At 45.8% G+C, this 17,690-nt stretch overlaps 1 protein-coding gene across 8 annotated transcripts in view; it reads left to right on the top strand.

Annotated features, from left to right (window-relative positions):
- The window catches only part of AUTS2 (activator of transcription and developmental regulator AUTS2), a 657,596-nt gene that overhangs the window by 155,021 nt on the left and 484,885 nt on the right, over positions 1-17,690 (top strand). The window lies entirely within an intron of this gene.

Genomic DNA, 17,690 nt, shown 5'->3' with positions numbered 1-17,690 from the left:
TGCACAGAAACCTGAGATTCTCTCTGAAGAAGGGCAAGGTGAGGGAGTTGTGAGAGAGCAGCTGTTAATCAAGACAAAACTCTTAAGACTCGTTATGGGTGTGAGGAGCTCATTGGTAGGATGTCAGTGCGACCAGTGTGAGCCCTTTTGGCTTACTGATCTCCTGTCTGGAAGAAGAATTTCCTGCTTGCCCAGCACTGGGGGTGTCTTTCAGTGGTAGCTGAGCTGCAGGTGTACAAATGTGCAGAATCCAGGAGTAGAAGGCTTGAGGCTGGAAGTGCTGGTCTCCTTTCTTCAGGACTGTGCGGTGCTGTGATTCCCATTTTTAAGTCAGAAAAAATATATGGCAGAAGTCATTTTTCTAGCAAGAAAAGCCACGTTTTGCTTTTTTGATGACTGATATCCTGCGTGTGTTTATAATATAATAAAAATAAATCAGATCGTGGACATTTTACTTATGGCATGTACCTGTTGGTTGTTTGGCTCATTGTCGACAGAGCTGAAGTCTAAAGAAAAAATAATAGCCAGCTTCGACCCAAATTTGAGTGATGCTGATGGCTTTTTATCAAGATGTATCTGTTTAATGGAGGTAGTTGGTGTTCTCTGAGTCTTTATCATTGGTTGGTGAAAACCAAACATTGCTTTGCTGAGAAACTTAATATAGAAAACTGAGAACTGCTGCTTCTCCTTCTGTGACCTCAGGGAAATGGGAAAAACTTTGAGAACAAGTATGTTGACTTGCATTCCATTTTGATAATGAGCTACAGAACCTGGTAGAAGTGTTTCCGTTGAGTGTATGCAAGACTGAAATAAGAGATTATAGAGTTCAGCCATGCAAGCAAATTGTATAGTATCTATGCTACCACACCTGTTAAAGGTATTTCTGCTCATTTTGGTATCATTTGTTTCTGAGGAAGGCTGGGGGACACTTCAGGGCAGCTGATGCAATGCGTATGAGTAGATATTGAAGGCTGCTGTGTTCCTTTGTTGTTTTCTGTGTTCACCTAAGCCTTCTTCGTTGTGTTTCTTTTCAGTATGTGAAATGGTAAATATCTCTGCTTTGTACACTAGGAACTGGCCTTCAGAAAAGCTGACTTCTTGCACTTTCTGATTCCCCTGGCATAGCCTGCTGTCAGGTGAAACCTTTCTGCCTGGTACTTAAGCAGTGAAGGAATCAGCCAAGCTGCTGATGGAGGTTATTTGTGAGGTTATGTTTTCAAAAATAAATATACACTGACTTGGAAGGTATTGAGTTGACAAATGTCATAGAAAATGCTTTTCCTTTTAGCTGATAAATCTGAGAACTCTGCTTAATTCCTGAGGGATAAACCTGAAAGGAAATAAAATATCTTGCTCAGTATAAATTTAATACATCTGGAAGGGGTACAGCTCCTTAGACAAGAACATCTTGGTCTTAAGAACAGTTCAGGTACTTGTAAATCCAAGTGGCTTTGGTAATAGACAATAAAGCCTATTTGAAAAGGCACACAACATTTACATGCAATATTTATACTAAGTATTTTCTGTCGTTTCTTTCAAGACAAATGGCAAAGATCCTGAAATAAAAAGGAGGGGGCTGGTAAATTCTGAGGATGATTTGTTCCCTCTGAACATATAAATCTTCCCTCCTCAAGCAGCCATTGGTTGTGCGTTGGGTTTGATTTCCCACTGTCATCCCACTGCTGTGCTGGGCTCTTACTTGGAAGTAAAGCTGCCTGTTAGATGAGAGCAAGTCAAGAACTGGCCCACTGCTGTCTTGTACTGGACAAAGTAGGAAGGTTTGAAGCCAGTAGGGTGGTGGCACTGGCATGGGCTGCCCAGAGAAGCCATGGATGGCATTCAAAGTCAGGTTGGATGGGCCCTTGGGCAGCAACCCATGGTGACAATGATGCTCGTGGCAGATAATCTCTTTTTTTCCCTTCCAAGCAACACCATCCTGTGATGCAGTGTAAATGTAGTTTGCTGCTGATATATATATCTATCTATATGGAATCTCTGCTGTGTTAAGGCTACGTGATTTAGACGTAAGCAAGGTATCCTGCTCCTGTTGTCCTCAGAGGAATCCTGAATTGTCACATGTGAATATTACGTTTGGATGGCAGGATGCCATCTCGGTGCTGTCACTTGTGTTCCTGTGCTGGCAAACAAGCTCTAGGCTGCAGTCTGTCCCTGTTGGGAATGTTTTACACCTGGAGATCTTGTTTGTCCTTCTACCAGTAGTTAACAGTCCTGTCTGGTACGTCTCCCTGTGAAATCTGTTATCTGCTGGCAGTAACTCTCACATGCAGGATTTACAGTACGAAGCTCCCTCATCAAACAGATTTAGTTGAAGTCAGCTATTGGAAGGACTGCTAATTAGTTTTCAGAGAAAATCTTTGCAGTCTTCATGCAGGTATTTATTCAGCTATGCTGAAATGCCTACAGGTTTATTGAAATCCAGAAAATGTGAAACTATAGGTTAATTAAGGCTCATATTTTACTAGCAAGAAGACTTTTGAACTCTTCTTTGTGAGCTCTTATAAATGTACTTATTAAATGCCTTGAGGAAACTTTAGTTGGCGTTAAGCAAACATAAGGCTCATCAGAATATTTCTCCAGCATTTTAGATTTAATTTCCTTTACATTAATTGGTAGATGGAGTGTTATTACACATTTCCTTTAACGCTCTTGTGGAAGTCTTGAAGTGAGCATTGTTAAATTAGAAAAGGGATGGCAAAAAACTGTAATGGTTTTTAATGCGGTGTTGTTCCTCGGGGTCTGAGCAGATTGGGGCATGCTAGGAACAAAGGGCACTGATTGCAGCAGGTGTGTTGATAGCAAGAGGAAGGATCGGTGTTCTTTGTTCAGGGGGTAATTGTTCTAGAAAGCGCAGAAGATGCTGACTTCTGCTACCACCATCATTTCCTTCGTCGCCTTTTTATTGCCTCGGCTGGAAGATTCACGTGCTGTGTTGTAGGAGAGCATCCTCTTCAGTGTTTGTATTGCTCTGCTGCAGTCTGGGTGCTGTGCAGTGGTCTGTGAGCTGCTTTATGCGCAGTAGGAGATGGCATTGTGTGCTGTGGGGCTGTGCCTAAGCCAGCTGAATCCCAATTCCTGGTGCTGAGTGAGACACACTGGCAGAGAGGGCAGAAAATGAATTAAGGAAGGAAACCTGGTGATGGAGAGAGAGGTGAATTAGAAGGTTAGTTTTAGTGTGATAAAGGGAAGACAGGGAAGAAGAATAAAAAGATGCACATCTCAATCTGAGGGCCATCAGCTGCAAGCATTAGCTTTAACCTTGCAGTCCATTTACATGAATCAAATAAGGGGGAGGGAGGAAAGTATTGAAACTTTCTCTTCTCGGAATCAAGTCAGAGATCCCCTTGGCAGTCCTGCCCTGAATCTGCACGTCTTACACAGGAAACTAAGGCTTGGTGGCTGCTCTCCTGCCCTGCCATTGTCTCTTGCAGACACTAACTATGCTCGGGATCTGGTTGCAGCATGCTCAGCCTCAGGTGGCAGTGCCTTGCTGCTGGAGTGGGTGATGTGATGCTGTGAGCTGCCGTCATCCTGCTGGTGGTGAGGAACCAAGGCCATGCGTGGCAGGTAGCAGCACACTGTGGGACCCGGTGTGAGCTGTAGGGCTCGTGGTGCTGCAGGGTGGGAGCTGAGCAGATGGGTTTGATTGTCACCGGCAGCACGATTCCAGTGAGAGCTGGCTGCTGACAAGCCATTTACAATGTGCTATTTACAGTTTGGGTTTGCAGTCTCTCAATGACATCTGAGTGCTCTTTAGCAACTGCTTTCATTACTGCTTTTCTAAGAGCTGTTAATTGAAAATGAAGTTGTGGGTGGGCTTTGGGTGCCTGCGAGTATTATAGGCAAGCACACAGAAATGTTTGATTTCTTTTGACTCCCAACGTGCAGCTTTGTGCAGGAGCATGGGAAAAACACACAGACGTGTATGGTTTGGGGTAATGCTCTGTAATGCTGCACAGAGCACGTGTGATGAGTGGTGAAGGCCTGCATCTCCTTGTCTGTAGCTGCTGTGATTTGGGGTTGCTGTGTTGGCAGCTGGTGGATTTAGATGATGAAAACTGCGAAAGGGAAAGAATCAGGGCTGTGGGATGAACTCGGTGGGACACCAGAGGGGTGTGTGGGCTGTTTTTTCACTGCAGGAGTCAAAGGCTGTGTTGCTACTGACTTACAGAGTGTGGGGCAGACCTGCATGCCCGAGGAGCAGCGTCAGTTCAGAGAAAGGAGAGCAGTAGGACTGCTGTTCTGGGAGGGAAATTGAGATCACGACTTCTCATTCTGTTTGTAAAGAGAGGTGTTTTTCTTTTCAAAACGTTGGCGCAGCCGTGTTGAAATTGCTGGGTTTGTTGTTTGTGTTGCAACCTACGCAGCATGGTTGCAAGCTCTGTGCAGCGCACAAAGCATTTGCAAGTGTTGCTGAAAGGTTACAGCTACCCGAAGCAAATGCCACAAGCAAGGCAAGCGGGAGGCCTGAAAGAACAGTGCTTTGCCTGCAGCGTGTTGGTATCATCATTCAGGGCAGTGTTTTTTTGACTGGCGCTCACTGCAGCCCTGTGACATCCAGAACCTCTCACAGAAGCAGGCAGGGTGCAGCTGTGCCCCACAGACACCTGCACTCATAGAGCAGAGCTCTGGGATGCTGCCACTCGGCTGAGGATGCTCCTGCAGTGCTGTGTCCCCAGCTCTGCCCCCCCCGTAATCACTGCTTTCACCTGCAATTTTTCAATAAGCTATTGAATTACACCTCTCTAAATGATACGCTGCAAATCCAGCAGGTCCTAATTGCTAATGATGGTTCTGAAAGACTTTCATTTGACTGTAATGAGGTTTGCAAGCAATCAGCTGCCCTCATCAGAATTGAAAACACATATAATGTAAAATACAGGCTGGTGGGAACGTTGCGTTTTCTTAAAAGGAGGAGGGAAGAGGGAGATGTTCTATTAGCAGAAGCTGTGACATATTTTAACACCTTGAAAACATCATGTGTGAAATTAATTCTTTTCAGTATTTTACCATCTGGCAATGTTATTGTTCTGTATACATTGCTGTGTAAAGCGTGCTTCCTTTGCTTGGGTACAAGCTTGTGTTTGAAATAGTAATCGTGAGTCAAATTGATTACTGAGGATGTTATCCCTGCTAGATAGGCTAAAATGCATGTTGGGAACCTCGTGGGCTCAAAATGTCTCTTCCTTGGAGAGCTCCGCTTGCAGGCCTGCTGGTGCCACGTCCCTCTATTCATAGCCATCCCTGCTGAGAAGGAAGCTCTGTCCAGGTGTTTTTTGTTGGAGGACAAAATGCCTGTGTTTTGGATTCAGTGCTGTGATAACTGTTCCGTAGTGCAGTACCACTTGATCCTGTCTGTGTGCTGCGTCAGCCCTCTGCTCAGAGCCTGGGGCTTGGTGCTGGCACCATCAAGCTGCACTGTGGGCTCCGTAGTGTGGAGGAACACAGCTTGACCTGGCCTCAGCCTGGCGTTTGCCCACCCTGGCTGAAATACCAGTGTTTGTGGGGGGGAAGGTCTCTGAAGCAGGATGGGAATGTGGGTGTTTGGTCCCAATGTGGTCACTGGTGTCATTGTCCTCAGTGCTGCTTGTAGAGGGAAGAACTCGTACAGCTGGGGAGGAGCGTGGCAGAGCTGGATCACATCTGGAGGCAGGAGGAGGGGTGGGATAGGGCTTCCTCTGTGTTCCCTCTGAAGCTAGTGGTGTGAGCTGCTTGCACTAGGGAAATGACAGAAGGAAGGCTTCTCTGCTTCATCTGCTTTCCTCTCCCATCGCTGTTGTGTTGCAGGTGAATCAGGCTTGTAAGAAAATGAGCAGTGTTGGCATGTTTTTATTTCTAATGCAAATCTTGCCACTGGTTTGTGATCCACCCTGCTGCATCTTGCTTTGTCTTTTGGCTCTGGTTTGTGCAGCTGTGGGGCTGCCAGAGGGTCCCACTGGGGTGCGAAGGGCTGTCCCTGCAGTGGGACCCCACCTGCTCCCCCATCCCATGGGGCAGAAGCTCCCAGCACGTTTTCCAAACTGGAAAAGAAAGATTAGAAACAGTGACTTCCTAGGTTAACCTCATTATGTTAATCAATGAGGTACCTTGAGAATAATAGTGTAAGAAAAATAAAATTACCGTGCATGGAGCAGTTATTGTCTTGCTGGATTATCTTTTTCCTTTTCATGCTGGCACCCTACTTTAATTGAAAACTTTAATGATTACTAAATGTGCTGTACTGGGAACTTAACCGTACTTTAAAAGGTGAGTGATGCAATCAGTTTCTGTCTTTAAAAGTTCTTAAGCATGTTGCCAATAAAGAATTAGTCAAAAAGTTAATATTAGCCAGGGCTGCTTGGAGATGGGTTGGGCTGTAGCTTAAGTGTTGGTTGAGTTTGATTTTTAGACAGTGTAGTAAAGTGACCATATTGAATTAAAATATAAATCCTTCAGCATGTAAAAGAATGAACATATATACACAAACACACTTTGTGCTACACAAGTAACTGAAATCCAAGCCAAGACTTGTGATCTGTGATCTGTGGGACTTGTGATCATGGGTGAAAATGAGTTGTCCTTATGTAGAAGTTATAGTTTCTAAAGTAAAACATATTTTAATAGAGGATCAGATTCAATCAATTCAATGTAATTACTGCAGTTTTGCTAGTTACACTGTTGGAAGTTTGCCTCCAAGGTTGGTAGACTGTGACTAAAGACAGTTTGTGATGAGTTTTGCATACTTGTGATGGGTTTAATTTTGCATTCTCCAACAATAAGTTAGTGTTTAGTTCAGGGTTACCATCTCGTATTGGATCAGCTCTTGGAAAGGTTTTACAAATGTCCCTCCAAATTGAGTGGGCTTCCTTGAGCGAGTCTTAAGGTGGTTGTGAAGCCAACCCTTAGGACACAACCTGAGCTCGTTCCTCTCTGTCACTGCCTTCCTGATATCTGCATTCGTGCACTGCTGACTCTGTGAGTAGCTGTGCCAACCTGTTTTGAGAAAACTGAAGTCTGCATTTTCTCCACTTAAAGTGCTGTTACAGCATCATCAGGGTTCTTCCAAGCATGGAAGACACCAGAAGGATGTTGCCCTTTTCATCCAGCAAAATGAAGATGTAGAAATAGCATGGTGGCTTTTCTAAACTTGTCATGGGTGTAAACATCAGAGAGGCACAAGGTCTGTTTCAGGTGAAGAAGAGGCTTGGCAGAAGGCAGTGCAAGCATAAAGGTGGTGCTAGAGGGAAATTAAGTTTCCAGCCTAAAGTTGGTCAGATTCCATAAGAAACCACGCAAGGAGGGGAATGGCAAGTTTGTGGGCACAAATGGATTGGGATTCCAGAAAAGAGTTGAATGCCACTGAGCAATGACAGCAGGGAGCTGCATCCCTGAGCTCCCCATCCTGTGGGCTGTCTGCCTGCCTGCCTTCTTGTCAGTGTGCTAACAAACAGCCCTGGATGCTACAGATACAAGAATTGGGTTTGAATTGAATTCCTGGTCTCTTCTTCATGAGGAGAAGAACCCAAGTTTGCTCAGAAAACACAGTCAGGCTTAGGCTCATCTCATCCATCCTCAGGTTCCCCCAGCTTAAATAGGTCCTTAACACAATAAAAGTTAGGAAAGCTGGGAATGGGGATAGAACTGGAAGCTGGTGCTCAGTACATTTTCTGTAAAAGATTGAAGGTTGGGTTTGTGTGAGTGCTGCAATCACAACAACTATAGAGCAGGTGGATGTTCCCAAAGTCGTGGGCAGTTGGTGAAGGAGCATTCTGTGATGCTCCTACTTCCGAGGACTCTGCTCAACATTTCCAGCTGCCTTCTGACCAGGTTTTGCTGTATTTTTATTGGACAAAAAGTCTCCTCCTATGTAAAAAAGTGCCCAAAGCAGGCAGAGGTGTAATGAAGGTGGAAATTCTGTTCAAACTACTAGTCGATACATTTAATGTTTTATACCTCCCTTCTCTCTTACACGTGTTCCTCTCTTGTAAAGCACCGTTTTGCTTCCTGCGTGTTTAGCAGCTTTTAGCAAGTCAAGCAGCTTTCCAGGTGCTTTGATGTTAATTATAGAAGTCCCTCAATAGGGTTTGCTAGGTGAGGGGAACTGGCTCGTGTGTTTGAGAGACTAAATAAAGGAAGGAATGATGCTGAGGATTTTGTGTTTTCTGTTACTTAAGAGCTGCTCTGGGTGTGCCACGTCTTGGTATCAGCTGGATTCACTGCTCTTGGTGGTAGGAGACAGGTTATTTTAGCAGGGTTTGTTGCTGTGATGTGATGAGGGAAGGTGGTGATTTCAAATTAAAAGAGGGGAAATCTAGATGGGATATAAGGAAAAAGGTTTTTATGGTAAGGGCGGTGAGTTTGCCCAGAGAAGCAGAAGTGCCCCATCCCTGCAGGCAGCCAAGGTGAGGCTGGAGGGGCTCTGAGCACTGATGGAGCCTTGGGCATCCCTGTGCATGCAGGGAGTGGGACCTGATGGCCTTTAAGGGTCCCTTCCAACTAAACAATCCTATGAAAAGGGATCTGAGCACTGGGACTGGGGTCTGTGCGCCTTGGACTTTATTGAACTGCAGCTCAGTTTGGGGTTCCACAGTTTGCTGTTTGTGAATAAAGCTGTTGCATCCTCATGTGTGAGTTGGTCCCCCCTGGAAGGGGTCATTTGTGGCAGTGCCAGGGTTGGGAGCTGAGGCAGTAAGCACTGTGGCTTGTGGCAAATGATGGCATCTTTTCCTTCTTTTCATCTTGTGTGTAAATCACCTTTAATCATAAAGAACTTGCCTAGCAATTCCTAATCAGGGCATAAAGGCTTTAATCAGAGAACTTGCGCAGTGTTGGGAGAGATGTTCAGATGAAGGGTTTGCTACCTGCGTGATGCATGAAATATCAATTCTTTCTGGAAATGACCCTCAAACGTTCTCTTATATAATAACCATACACTCTGGAGTAACTGCTGCTGCTGTGCTCTTACTGGCCTGCAGGACTTACCAGGCTGTGTTACTTCCAGAAGCAATCCCAGCTAGCATAGAGCATTTCATGGAGTGAGAGTGGGGAAAAGAGACCTCACCTATCCATCGCCATGCCAGGGTTGTAGTTCTAAATCCTTCCCATTTAAATCACGAAAATCTGTTTTTCATGAATAATTCAGTGATCTGATTTGGGAGAATTACATCCAGCCTATGTATATTGAAGAGCTGACCTGCTCTCCCAGTTCTGGTTCAGGCTCTGTCGATGGGGGTTTTCTCTCTCCCACAGAAGCGATCGTCTTTGTTAGAAAATAAAGCTGCTGCACTACTTTGTCCTTTTGATTGCGTGAGGATCTTTCTTTAAACCTTGTGGGCTAAGATTGAAGCTGAAGAAAAATAAACCCCTTAGTACAGTAGCTCCTCCAATTCAATTTGGTGAGAGTAAACCTTGTACTATATCCATTAGGAAAATGGCAGTATTCTTCCATTTCCTGATGTTATTCAATTACTTACCCTGCTTCCTGCTTTTAGCGTAAACTGTATATTTTAGCTCATGACCTTTGACAGCAAATTGAATCACAAGTGGAGATGCAATGGAAGGTGGGTTTTTTTTCTGTTTAAAGAAAAAAAAAAAAGGGCTTTAAAAGCATTGAGGTGTAGGAGATTTTTTTGTTGTTTTGTTTAGTTTTTAATGAGCCTCGCTGTAGACTTTGTACTATGGTACATTTTTCCTCAGAAAAAAGAAACTTAATTTCTTTCCTCCTTTTGCACTGGAGAGCAGCACAAGTCTGCTCAGCTGCTGGCCTTAGCGCATGCCTCCTGTAATTAGTATTGCATATTTTAGTTAATACCAATAAAACTGGAGTTTGTTTAATTTAGAATCAACCCCTTGTTTAGATTGGATTAGCACTTTCAGAGAAATATTTAGCTTGTAAAACGATGCTGTTGACACACAGTGGTTACAAGCCTGGAGCTGCTGGGAGCTCAGTTCCACAGCGGCCGCCTCTTCTGCCCCTGCCCACGTGCAGGGCTTTGCGCTCCTAACGTGATTTCATGCATCTTAAAGCTCCTCCATGGGATGTGGAAGTGTTGTCTCCTGCGTCATCAGAGCGGCGCAGCTCAACTCTTTGAAGGTGAGGCAGTCTTTGTGTCTTCGCACGCGCACAGCGCTTGCATAAGGCAGAGCAGTGCTGTGAGCAGTGCTGGGGGGTGTTACTGCAGCGTCCTAATGAGCCTCTGCCAATCAGCAGCCCCAGCCATGTGCTCTGCAGGACTTTAGGATGCTGCAGTCTTTCTGTGGTTGCTATCTCACCCCACCTCCCTGTCTGGGAGATGGGGGCTTTGCTTCGTGCAGTGGCTCGGCAGTGCAGTTGGCCCTCTGTCCCAGTGCTCAGGTGAGTTGGGGTTCGGTGTCAGCGCAGCCTGGTGGGGTTCAGGGTTGTGCTCACACATGCATCCTGCCTAATTCATATATGTGATGTTACATGTTGACCATCCCCAGGTCTGCTGCCCCTAAAATGAATAGAAGGAAATGGAGAAAAAAAGTAAAGGAGTGCTTGGACTGGCACTGCTCTCACAGCAAAATGCTGCCCTTCATGTGTTGTGCTGATGTGCTGCTCCTCTTAGACAAGTTGTAGCTCACTTAAAAGCTTTTGGTCGCACTGTTTATCATGGAACTGTGAATAGCGTGGTGGCAGGAAGCAGCCCAAAGCTGTGTGAGCATTGGAAGCCCGAATTTCTGCCGTAACTTCATCTGATCAGAATGCTTTCGCATCATAGTTTTCCCCCCCAGCACTTTGTCATTTTTACTCATCTTATATCACTGTAGGATAAGACTTTCCAGGGTGTCAGAGCCCGCTGCTGTGCTCAGGGCTTGAACTTGGACAGTTGGAACTCGGTGCCTGAATTTTGGTTTTTACACTGTGAAGAACTGGATGCTGCCCACCAGTAGCAGCTGGCCACAGGCCCCAGCTTTTGTGGTGCCTGGAGGCACGCAGTCCCTTTCTCTACGCTAAGCTGCACTTCTCTAGCAGCCTGAAAATACTGCAGAGTTGTACTGTGGTCTGTCTTGGGTTGTTGTGTGCTGGGAGCCTGACTTTTCTGCATAGTATTCACCTGAGCTGCTTGCTAGGAGCTTTTTTTGCTTGGGGCTGTGCTGTTCCACTGGCTGTTCCAAGAGAATGTTGAATTCCTTCTTGTTCTGGCTGCAGCAATGCCAAGCACTTGTTGAACATCTGTCGGTGTGTTTGGATTATTAACCTAACTCCTCATTTCTGTTAATAAAAACATTAGAGCCTTATATTGTGCATTAAAGCTCCTCGCACTGCAGTCCCCCTGAAACCCACCCAAGGGTCACTGCCATCCCAGCCCCATGAGCAGAGCATTGCCGGAGCCTCCTGCATGTTGCTGCTGCACTGGGTGCCATCCAGGCCTGGCAGGAGGAAAGATATCTAACATTTGCTCCCTAAAGCTCTTCAGGCTTTGAGACAGACTGGAAAATATGGGCGGTGGGCCCTGGACTGTTTCTAACTATAGCAGCGTGTGGGGCTTTGCTCTGGGGACTGGAGCTGCTGCTGGCTGCAGTTGGTTGGTGCCAACCAGAGGGCAGTGAGCACCTACAGCTCGGGAGAAAATCCCCGTGCCCGGGTCTCTGCGGAGTGATGCTCAGGCCTTTGCTTTCCTGTTAGCACACAGTTCCTGCAAGTTGAATCGAAGGCCAGGCTTCCTTTTGGGGCTGCGTGCTGTGCAGTGCATTGTGCTTAGAGCTGTCCTCCCAAGCACTGTGATCTTTTATTGCAGATAATATTAATAAAAGTATTAATTTTGTTTTTTTGGAATTAGAATTTCGTCATGAAACCTCAAATGGGAAAACTTGAGCCCAGCTGGCACAGTGTCATGGAACACTCCAACTGGAGCTGAGAGTGGAATATAAGTCTGAGTGCTTTAAGGTTTATGGTTAAAAGAATGTGAAACTTTTCAGCTTGTCTGAGTTTTGCAGCACTTGGCAGGCCTGGCTGGGTTTCTGTAAGTGTGAAATGCAAGATAAAAACTGGAGACAGAGAGCCAAGCACAATGAAATGGAAGGGTTCTCATGAAACAGCACGAAGTGGGGATGCACGGATTTTGCTCACAGCTCTGCTTCCATCCCAGTGAGCCTATAGGTGAGAGAAGCCCATGAAGCTTTTGCTTTCCACTGGAATCCTTGCAGCAGGAGCAATGTGTAAGCTGTAATTAAAAGCTGTTTTGAATGTATTCTGAAGTGTTTGGCTTGGAATGGGAGGGAAAACCAATTTTCCCTCTGCCCTTCCTTTCACCCTTGAACTGAGACTTCTACACCCTGTCAGGAGGAGTGAAGAAAGCTTTTCCTTGTTCTTCCATCCAAAAAGGCTTTTTAAGGGAAGGGGTTGGGTATCAGAGTGTCCAGGAAGGTTTTGCTGATGGTGGATAGAATAGAAGCAGGAGGAGCCAACCGTTGGGTGTTTCTATGCAGCTCCAGAGGTTGGGTTTTTCACTGTGTTGTAAATCAGTCTGAATGACTGCAGTGCTGCGTGTTGGGGACTTCGTCTTCCCTCTTCCTTTACATCCTGGTGGATGTGCTAGGTGGCCTGAGGGTGGGAAGAGGCGAGCTACTCTTGGTGCCCTTCTCGTGCAGAGCCATTTATCTGCAACTGACAGCACCTCATTCATTTAATTATTTAAAATAAGACTTTGTAATTTTTCTGGAAATTGCTGCTGGCTCTTCCAGGTCCATGTGAAACTCACTTAAGCTGACGAAATGTTTTTCCCAGAGCCTCAGATGAGATCTGAGGTAGGGAATGGGATACTTTACACCATTGTAGAAGCAGCAGGCTTGCTTTGCATGAGCCAAGGATCATGGAATCATAGGGATTGGAGGGAACCCACAGTCCAACCTCCACGCTAAAGCAGTTCCCTCCAGTAGGCTGCACAGGAAAGCATCCACACAGGATCTGAATATCTCCAGTGAAAGAGACTTTCCCACCTTTCTGTGCAGCCTGTTCTGGAAGCTCTGGCAGCATCACAGCAAAGAAGGGTGTGGAGCTGCAGGCAGCTTCCCCCGGTAAGCCATGCAGTGACATCCACCAGCTCCTGCTGGGTAGTGGGCAGCGTGTAAGGGCTCTTGCTCTTACCCCATTGGCACTGTGACCGTGCCTCCAGCTGGGCTTTGCACTGCCCATCAAAATAAAAGACCAAAAAAGCTTGAAAATGAGTTGGAGGTCTGAGTTGGTAAGAGCTGTACCTCGGGCCGGCTCTGCTGTTCCTTCCCCCTCGCCGGGCCGGGTTCGGGCTGGCTGTGCGAAATGGGGCTGCCCCGTCTCCCCTCGTCCCCATCCGCATTGCTGTGTCCCTTTCCCCGTCCGCAGTCCTCGCGGGGCTGGGGCTCCCTCTGCGGTCCGAACGCGCTCAGTGCGGGGCCGCCGCACCGCTCCGCTCCGCACCGCCTCTCCGCGGGCGGCCCCGGGCTGTGCGGGGGGCACGGAGCCGTTCTGGGCAGGCAGAGAGAGACGAAGGAAAAGCTCAGATGGCATCGCGGGGTCGGCTGGTGGAGACGGGGAGCTGTTGAGTATCTAGAGCCCTTCTGCCTCCAGTGACCCGTGGGTACCGGGAGATGCTTTGACTGTGTGACAGCGGTAGGAGCCTCACCCGAGGAGTGCTGCCAGCATGTAGCAGAAATGGAGGAGCAGCAAAGCCTTTGGAAGCTGAAGTCTCCTCTGTATCTCCTCTTGAAGCTCAGGAGAGCTGCGGGTGCCTGAAACCACGTGCAGAGGAGTGTGACTGCATTGAGCATCTCCACCATCACCTGCAGGCATCAACGTGTGGGTGAAGGCTGCAGGGCAGCACCAGCTCCCATCACCACAGAATCACAGAATGGCCAGGGTTGGAAGGGACCTCAAGGATCATGAATCTCCAACCCCCCTGCCACATGCAGGGCCACCAACCTCCACAATCAATACCAGCCCAGGCTGCCCAGGGCCCCATCCAACCTGGCCTTGAACACCTCCAGGGATGGACGGGGCATCCACAGCCTCTCTGTGCAGCTGTTCCAGCACCTCACTACTCTCTCTGTAAAGAGCTTCCCCTGACATCCAACCTCAATCTTTCCTCCCTTAACTTAAAACCGTTTAAAACCAGCACCTGTGTGCTCAGCTCCCAGCACCACCAGCAGCGTGGAACTGTGATTTCACTGGGTCTCATGCTGTCAAATATTACAGTTTTTGCTGCCTTTACAATGCCATAGCATATTAATAACAAGAGAAGCAACAAACTAGTTTTGCCCGTGATCAGCCCTACTTAATGTATTATTCAGCAGTGATGATTTTTTAATGGCCTGAGAAGCGTGGAACCATTTTTACGTGTCTGGATGGAAGTGGTGGCTATCAGTGATTGTTTCTATAAATCTGGATGAAGCTGAAGGTTGTGGTGAGGTAACTAGTTAATAGAACGTGGTAAGAGAAGGAGATGAATGGCTTTATTCTTGCCTTTATTATTTTTTTTTCCTTGAAAGCATTTTGAGAAATGCCACAAGTTAGTAAAGGGCATCTTTCTCTTTATTCAACCTGTTTAAAACTATGGCAACCAAAGAACAGCTGTTCTGTGTTTCAGCCCCCTTTTGCCCCCTACAGTGAGGAGCAGGAGCCTGTTGGACCCTGGCTTTCTGCAGGTTTTCACCTTCTGTTTGGACTCTCTGGTGTCCCATAAGGAATAGACTCAATGCTGTGGGCTTTCCCACCCTGAAAATGCTTTGTGCTCTCCTCTGCCTCTTCTGTTGGCATTCAGTACCACCCAGCATCCCAACTCAGCAGTCTGACGTGGTTGCAGTTAATTTCATAATGCAAACCTGGCTTAAGTCTGATAGGGTAGGTGAACTTCTGGCTTCAAGGCAGCATCATGGCTTAATATTGAAATATCTTGTTACTTTCATACTTTGAACTGAAGGGTGAGCGCAAGACAAAAGCCTTGAAAGGGAAACGCAGTAATGTGTTTGTGTGAAAAGTGGATTTTCAAGCTTTAAAAGGGTTGTAATGCTCTTCTACCTTGAGATGCTAATGCTGAAACTTGAAACACAACACAATATCATTAGCAATTAAATGTGTCTGTGCACTCCTCTTACATCTTGTAAGGCTCTTTCATATCAAAAGGGAGATGTACCCACATCTAATAAAATAATGATTTTGAAAGCAGAGTTGCAAAGCCCTGTTTGCAATTCTCAGACAGTGCCTTCATGCCTGGCGTATTTGTGTAAGGTTTTAGAGTAAAATGAATTGCCCCGGGCTTTGGACTTGTGAAGGATTGACTTTTGTTCTTTGTGCTTTGCTTTCCTATGTCTCTACTTTTGGCAGCTTTTGTTCAATAGCGTTCCAACATTTTAACTTTAATTAATTTAATTTTCTACCTTTGAATTGCCGATACTGGTGGCAAAAGTTCTGTGTAAATAGATACAGAGATAACTTCTTAAAGAAGTTAATTACGTGTTTTAAATAGCAAATAGAAGCTCACTTCCAGAAATACTTCTATCCAGTGTGAAGGAAGCATGTTGGTAATGAAGTAGGAACGCTTCTGAATACTGTCCTTGGAAACCCAGAGCTGAACAGAAGTGGATTTGGAAATGCATTCCTGGTGAATTTATTTATGTTGTGATTTGTAGTATTTATGACACCTGTTTTCTGTTTATCCCACTAAAACAAAGTAGCGTGGTGCCTGCGTGTGTGCACATCTGTATGTTTGTTATGCACGTGATGCATTTGTTACAGGAAATGTAATGTAAACACACAAAAGTTTATATTTAAACATCGAGCTTAGCTGTCAACCACAAAACACATTTGCAAACTCCTTTCAACATGTGTAGTGTATAAAAACCCTAATTAGAAACATGGCAAAAGCAGGAGATGCCCATATGTTAGTGTAATTGGTAATGGCAGTTGTGTTGGAGGAGTCTGTGGGTCAGACTTAGCTTTGTGTAACACGCAGTGTGAACTCACACGTGCTTGGGATTCATGATGTGCCCTTAAAGGATGTATGTATGGATAGCTGTGCCCAGGTCCTGTCAGGTTATCTAGAGCAGTGACCTCTTGATAGGAGGAGATGGTGTCTTAAAGTATGTGCCTGACAGAATTATGGACGTGTTGTGTTAAAAAAAGGCAGTGCTTTGTCTGTGTACGTGCTGGCATCTTCTGAAAATCCAGAGGAAAGAGATGCAAGCTCTGCAAGGTGCATGTGAGAAAACACTTTCCGTGGCAAGCTGCAGTCATTTCAGCGTGACCTGCAGCGTGCTCCTTCAGTGCACATATAGGAGGGTATCCGTGGGCAGTGATTTCCAGCAGAATAATTAGGAATAAATTGGAGTGGATCAGAGCTGTCTATTGAAAGGATGCTTTAAAATATTTAGTTCTGTAGTGCGGTCGTGACCGGCTTGCTCTGTACTTTGTCAGCTTAAATACGCTTACAACAGGATGCAAGCCTAGCAGAAAATGCCTATGTTTGGTTTCCCATTACATATGGGCAAATAATAATAACTATGAAGATAAAGGCAGTGGCTACAGCAGTGGATAATGTATTTTTGTGATAAATACTGGCTTTACAATTTGTTCTGCCTTCTATCTCTACCATGTGCTTTGTGTATCCTTCCCATCAGTGCAGCAGCAGCCGGTTGTGCTCTAAGAAGAGACAAGCAATTTGTAACGCTGGAGTGAAATAACATGGAACGTGTCTGTGTGCCCTGAACAGCAGTGTTCTGTGGGTAGCACCAAGAGATGTTGTGCTCTATGTGCGGGCTGTGTTTTTATTAATCTAACAGCATTCAACTCTTAGCATCTTAAATAGGAGGGGATAATATCCTGCTGTTGGCCAACTTTTATGATGGAGTTACAGCATCAGTGGATAAAGGAAGAACAACTGACACGTTCTACCTGGACTTGTGCTAAGCATTTGACATTGTCCCATGTGACGTCCTAGGTGACAGTTTTGTGTGAAGGTACAAATAGGGATCAAAAGCAGCAGGTGTTGTAAATGAGCTTGCTGTCAGAGGTTTTAGTAAGGATTCCTATGTACTAACACCTCTAAGCTGTAACTTCTCTCTTTAATAGAGGTCTGCTATTCCTACCAGCTTTGGGGGCTGGAGTTCAGGGGACATTTCTGTAGCAATTGGTTATGAAATCCATTTTTCATAGCTCCTGGACTTGAACTCAAGGACAGCACTATCGATACTGTTAATTTATAGAGTCAAAATCTCTGCTGACCTTTGGTCTTTGCATCCTTATTTACTTACCTTATTTCTGCTTCAGCCTCTGAGGGTTGATCCCCTGCTTTGATGTGAGGAAAGAAAAAGACATTATAAGAACTATGTTTTAATCCTTTATGTGCTGTCGTGCGAGTGACTGCTGACTTAATTTGTTTCAGTGATTGACTGCATTGTGAGGAGAAAGTCAGTGTGTGCATGGGATTGATGGTGCAAATACTTACCCGCTTTGGGAAGAGCATCCTTCCTGAGCATCTTGGGTCAGTCCTTGTCGGAAGGGATGCTCACAGTGGGATGAGGCCAGGCTGTACCTGGCAGCACTTCTCCCAATCTGGAATACAAGCGTTTTTTGGATGAAGTGGTGTCTTGTCAGCATCAGCTCCATCCTCAGTCAGTAACTCAGGTACCTGGAGTGATGGGAATAAGGGCTCATGTGGCACAGGATGAAGCACAAGCACGTGTAGGAAACAATTCTGAGT

The sequence above is a fragment of the Phasianus colchicus genome, chromosome 21, assembly GCF_987193195.1.
Source record: "Phasianus colchicus chromosome 21, bPhaCol1.hap1.1, whole genome shotgun sequence".
NCBI classification, from domain to species: domain Eukaryota; kingdom Metazoa; phylum Chordata; class Aves; order Galliformes; family Phasianidae; genus Phasianus; species Phasianus colchicus.
This window is presented reverse-complemented; position numbering and strand designations above follow the sequence as displayed.